General features: G+C 37.1%; 1 non-coding gene across 1 annotated transcript; it reads left to right on the plus strand.

Annotated features, from left to right (window-relative positions):
- Positions 1 to 4822: 4822 nt before the first annotated feature.
- On the plus strand, positions 4823 to 4927 carry LOC112097522. The gene has a single exon (XR_002905054.1). It is a non-coding gene; the product is annotated as a small nucleolar RNA R71 (small nucleolar RNA).
- The last annotated feature ends 886 nt before the right edge of the window (positions 4928 to 5813 follow it).

Raw genomic sequence — 5813 nt, forward strand, 5'->3', positions numbered from 1 at the left:
AAAAGAAAAAAAAATCAATTCAAATTTTGTGGATCACTCAAATTTATTTCGGTGTCTTCTTCATGTGGTTGGTACTCTAGATATGGCTTTAATCTTTGACTATTAACTTTAAACGTGACACCGTTCTTTGGGTCCTTAATTTCAATTGCCCCATGTGGAAAAACAGTATCTACAATAAATGGGCCAGACCAACGAGAGAGTAACTTACTTCGGAATAGGTGCAAGCGAGAATTGAATAAAAGCACTTTCTGACCTGGAGTGAACGATTTTCTCATAATTTGCTTGTCATGAAAGACTTTCATTCGTTGCTTGTAAATCTTGGCATTTTCGTATGCATCATTGCGAATTTCTTCAAGTTCTGCCAGCTGTAATCTTCTTTCTGAGCTGGCTTGCTGCATGTCAAAATTGAATTTCTTGATGGCCCAATATGCACGATGCTCGAGTTCCACAGGTAGGTGGCAAGCTTTTCCATACACTAGCCTGTAGGGTGACATCCCAATCGGGGTCTTGAAAGCCATTCTATATGCCCATAATGCATCATCAAGTCTTAATGACCAATCTTTCCTGTCTGGCCTTACCGTTTTTTCTAATATGTGCTTTATTTCTCGATTGGATATCTCAACTTGGCCACTGGTTTACGGATGATAAGGGGTTGCCACTTTGTGTGTGATTGAATACTTTGTCAAAAGAGCTTTGAATGCTTTGTTACAAAAGTGGGCACCACCATCACTGATTATTGCTCGAGGGAATCCAAAGCGTGAGATAATGTTGCTTTTCAAAAATGCTATCACCACCTTGTGATCATTGGTCCTACATGGAATTGCTTCTACCCATTTCGATACGTCGTCAATAGCAACCAATATGTATGATGGCCAAAAGAAGGGGGAAAGGGTCCCATGAAGTCGATACCCCATACATCAAAAATCTTAACCACTAAAATTGGATTTAATGGCATCATGTTCCTTCGTGTAATACTCCCCATTCGTTGACACCTATCACATGAAGAACAGAAAGTGTAAGCATCTCGAAATATAGTTGGCCAATAAAAACCACATTGTAAAATTTTAATTGCTGTTTTTTTAGCACTGAAATGGCCTCCACAACTTGTTCATGGCAGAATGAAAGAATATTCTGAATTTCATTTTTTGGGACACATTGTCTAACAATTTGGTCAGCACAATACTTGAACAAATACGGGTCATGCCAAAAGAAATTCTTTATCTCTGCAAAGAATTTAGCCTTATCTTGCTTGGTCCAATGCTCTGGAAGTTTACCTGTAACAAGATAATTAACTATATCAGCATACTAAGGTAATACTTCCACACCCATTAATTGTTCATCTGGAAATGACTCATTCAATATTAATGGCTCTGTAATTGTGTCAAAATGGAGACGAGAGAGGTGGTCCGCCACAACATTTTCTGTCCCTTTCTTATCTTTGAATTCCAAGTCAAATTCCTGCAAAAGTAATACCCAACGAATTAGTCTAGCTTTTGCATCTTTCTTTGTGAGAAGATATTTAAGAGCAATATGATCTGTGAATAAAATTATGTTACAACCAATGAGATAAGATCGAAATTTCTCTAATGCAAACACTACTGATAACATTTCTTTTTCAGTAGTTGAATAATTCAACTGTGCATCATTCAATGTCATACTAGCATAGTAAATAATGTGGGGAATTCGATCAACTCTTTGTCCTAATACTGCTCCTACTGCATAATCAGATGCATCACACATGAGCTCAAATGGTAAGCTCTAATTTGGGGGCTGAATGATGGGTGATGATGTCAACAATTGCTTTAGTTTTTCAAATGCCACAAGACATGAATCATCAAAGATAAAAGGTACATCCTTAGCAAGTAAATTGCATAAGGGTCTAGAAACTTTGCTAAAATCTTTAATGAAACGTCCATAGAAACCAGCATGCCCAAGGAAAGATCTTACTTCTCTGATTGTTTTGGGTGGAGGAAGAATAGAAATGAGATCCACCTTGGCTTTGTCAACCTCAATACCTTTGCTTGAAATGATGTGACCGAGAACAATACCTTGTTTTACCATGAAATGACATTTCTCCCAATTTAAGACCAAGTTCTTCTCGATACATCTCTACAGAATTAGTGTTAGATGATGTAAGCATTGATCAAACGAGTCACCAAAGACAAAAAAATCATCCATAAAGACTTCAAGGAATCGTTCAACCATATCAGAAAAAATGCTCAACATGCATCGTTGAAATGTAGCAGGTGCATTACATAATCTAAATGGCATTCTCCTATATGCAAATGTGCCAAAAGGGCAAGTGAAAGTAGTTTTCTCTTGATCTTTTGGTGCTATAGGAATCTGATTATATCCTGAGTAGCCATCTAGAAAGCAATAAAATTCATGGCCTGCCAATCTATCAAGCATTTCATCAATAAATGGTAAAGGAAAATGGTCTTTACGTGTGACAGAATTCAACTTTCTATAATCAATGCATACACGCCATCTTATAGTTACTCTAGTGGGTATCAATTCATTATCAGCATTGGTAACTACTGTGACTCCTGACTTTTTGGGGACAACTTGTACAGGACTGACCCATGAACTATCAGAAATTGGGTAAATGATACCTGCATCTAATAGCTTAAGGACTTCTATTATAACAACTTCTTTCATATTAGGATTTAACCGACGTTGCATTTCCCTAGTAGATTTAGCATTTTCATCAAGGTGAATGTAATGCATGCTGTCTACTGGATTTATACCTTTTATGTCTGCTATGGTCCATCCTAATGCTCCTTTGTGCTCTTTTAAAACATCCAACAACTTACCTTTTTGTTCATCATTGAGGGATGATGAGATGATTATCGGCAGAGTACTTTCTTCTCCCAAAAATGCATATTCCAGATTATTGGGTAATGGTTTGAGCTCGAGTTTCGGTGGTGATTCTGATGATGGGATGAGTTTCTTCTCTGATGGTGCTAGTTGTTCAACTCTTGACTTCCATTTATTAGTGTCCATAGATGGTGCTGAGTCAAGCAGGGCGTTGACCTCATCAACCGATCTGTCAATATCAAAATCAAAACCAAAGTGAGTTAAACATGTTTGTAAAGGATCATCACTAAGGTTTGAAAGAAAAGTGTCATCAACTAATGTTTCAATTAAATCCACATCAACAATTTCATCAACTGCATTGTGAGGTTATTTGGCAATGTTGAAGATGTTCAGCTCCATAGTCATGTTGCCGAAGGACAACTGTATATTTCCAGTCCTGCATTGAATATGAGCATCTGCAGTTGCCAAGAAAGGTCGGCCTAGGATAATGGGGATGTGCTTCCTTGAATCCTGTATTGGTTGAGTGTCAATTACAATGAAATCAACAGGAAAATAAAACTTGTCTACCTGGATAAGCACGTCCTCCACAATACCACGAGGTATTTTCGTGGATCGATCTGCAAGTTGTAACACCACTGGAGTTGGGTGTAATTCTCTCAGTTCAAGTTTCACAAATACAGAGTAAGGCAACATATTTACACTAGCTCCTAAATCCAACAAAGCATTCTCAATTGTGTGGTTCCCTATACTACATGAGATAGTGGGGGAGCCTGGGTCTTTGCATTTTAAAGGAATTTTATGTTGAAGTATAGAACTAACGTTTGCTGTTAAAAATGCCTTCTTTTGAACATGCATATTTCTCTTTTTAGTACAAAGGTCTTTGAGAAACTTGGCATAAGATGGAACTTGTTTAATAGCATCAAGTAAAGGGATGTTAACACTTACCTATTTGAAGATTTCAAGAATCTCACCTGTGGATTTTCCCTTCTTGCCTTTAGCTAACCTCTGGGGGAATGGAGCTTTGGGAACGTATTCTCGTGGATTGGTTTCATCTTTCTCCTCTGGTGATGAGTCGTCAATACTCACAGGTACAATTTAATTTTCTTTTGTCACCGGCATCTCCACTTTGTTGTCAACTTCTTTTCCTTTTCGCAAGGTCATGACGGCTTTGACCTCTCCATGCTGCTGTGGTGAACTGGTGCTTGCTTCATGTACTCCTTTAGGATTAGGCACTGGTTGACTTGGAAACTTACCTTTCTCAACGGTCATTGCCAAGGTCTGAACTGAAGAAGCAAGTTGTCCCACCATCTTCTCGAGGCTTGAAACTGATTGAGCTTGTGAGTTGAAGCCTGCTCTCAACTCATTTCGTAGTCCATCAATGGTGCGATTCTGTTGCTCAATCGTGGAGTGAGTAAGATTCTTAAGATTCTGGAATAAATCCTCCCGTGGTCTGGGCTGAGTGTAGTTCTGGTTCTGATTTTATGGTCTAAATGGTGGCTGAGAGGCTTAAGGAACTTGAGGAATTTGTTGCATTGGTGGAGCTGGAGCTGCTGGTCCATTCTGTTGGAGTCCTTGAGACCATGAAAAATTAGGGTGGTCTCTCCATCTAGGGTTATATGTGTTGGAGTATGGGTTGTAATTTGATGGCTTTCTCATTACACCTATGACATTGGCTTGATCTAAGTATGAGTCATGGTCATGTGATTCTGTTGATTTAGCAGTCGATAACGATACTATTTGTCGAGCAAGACCTTCAACCATCTCCTTGACTTCTTTGATTCCCAAAGTTGACTCGCCAATTTGGACCTCATTTACTCCCTTAATTCTTCTAGTATTCCTGAGTGATCGACTCCGTTGTTGGGAATTATCCACTTGTCGCTGGAAGAATTCCCAAATCTCTGATGCACTTTTTGACATTAGCTCTCCTCCACTTGTTGCCATTAGCCATTCTTACACATTCGGCAATAATCCCTCCAAAAAGTATTGGCATTGGTGCCATTTCTCATACCCATGATGTGGACACTTCAAGAGTAGCCCATTGAATCGCTCCCAAGTTTCAAAAAATTGCTCGTCTTCTCTCTGTGTAAACTCTGAAATTTCCCTGCAAATAGCATTGGTTTTATGCACTGGGAAATATTTATTCAAAAATTTCCTTACCATTTGTTCCCACGATAAAATGCTATTAGCAGGCAATGTATTAAGCCATGAACGAGCTCTATCTTTTAAAGAAAATGGGAATAATCTGAGTTTAACATCATCGTCTGAAAAATTCTCGTATTTAAAAGTTTGACAAATATTATGAAAATCATTCAGTTGATTGTATGGGTCCTCATTTTCTAAGCCATAGAATGTGGGGAGACAATTTAGCACACTAGGTTTTAGTTCAAAGCTCCTAGCAGCTACATTTGGGTATCTTATGCATGATGTGCTCAAATTGGCTAAAGGACTGAAATAATCCTTAAATGGCCTCTCCTGTGGTGCTTGTAAATCCATTCCAAATTTATTTTTAATGTGCCTGTGTGTGCGAAGTGTTTTTTCTAATTCAAGGTCTATAGGTTTAAGATTAGGTAATAATGACCTACGACCATGCATGCAAAACAAATAAAATAAAAATAAAAATAAAAATGGGAACAAAACAAATAAAAATAAAGAAGAGGGAGAAATTACGATACTAATCTTATTGCGCTATTACAACCTTTCTATAAAAATACACAAAAACAAATACGTGAAATAAATTAACTAAAAATTAAATTAATAAAATAAAAAAAATTACAAAGAAAAATAAATTGAAAATTAAATTATAAAATTTTAAAGAAGAGAAAAAGAAAAGAAATACTAACCTTTAAATGTATATTCACTTTTTTTTCTTTTTTTTAATAAAAAAAATACAAGAAAACAAATAAAAGAAATTATTCACAAAAATTAATTCTATGAATTAAAATTACTTACCTCCCCGGCAATGGCGCCAAAAACTTGTTGTGCAAATTTTAATGTAC

This window comes from Citrus clementina, unplaced genomic scaffold (genome assembly GCF_000493195.1).
Source record: "Citrus clementina cultivar Clemenules unplaced genomic scaffold, Citrus_clementina_v1.0 scaffold_6, whole genome shotgun sequence".
In the NCBI taxonomy this organism is placed as follows: domain Eukaryota; kingdom Viridiplantae; phylum Streptophyta; class Magnoliopsida; order Sapindales; family Rutaceae; genus Citrus; species Citrus x clementina.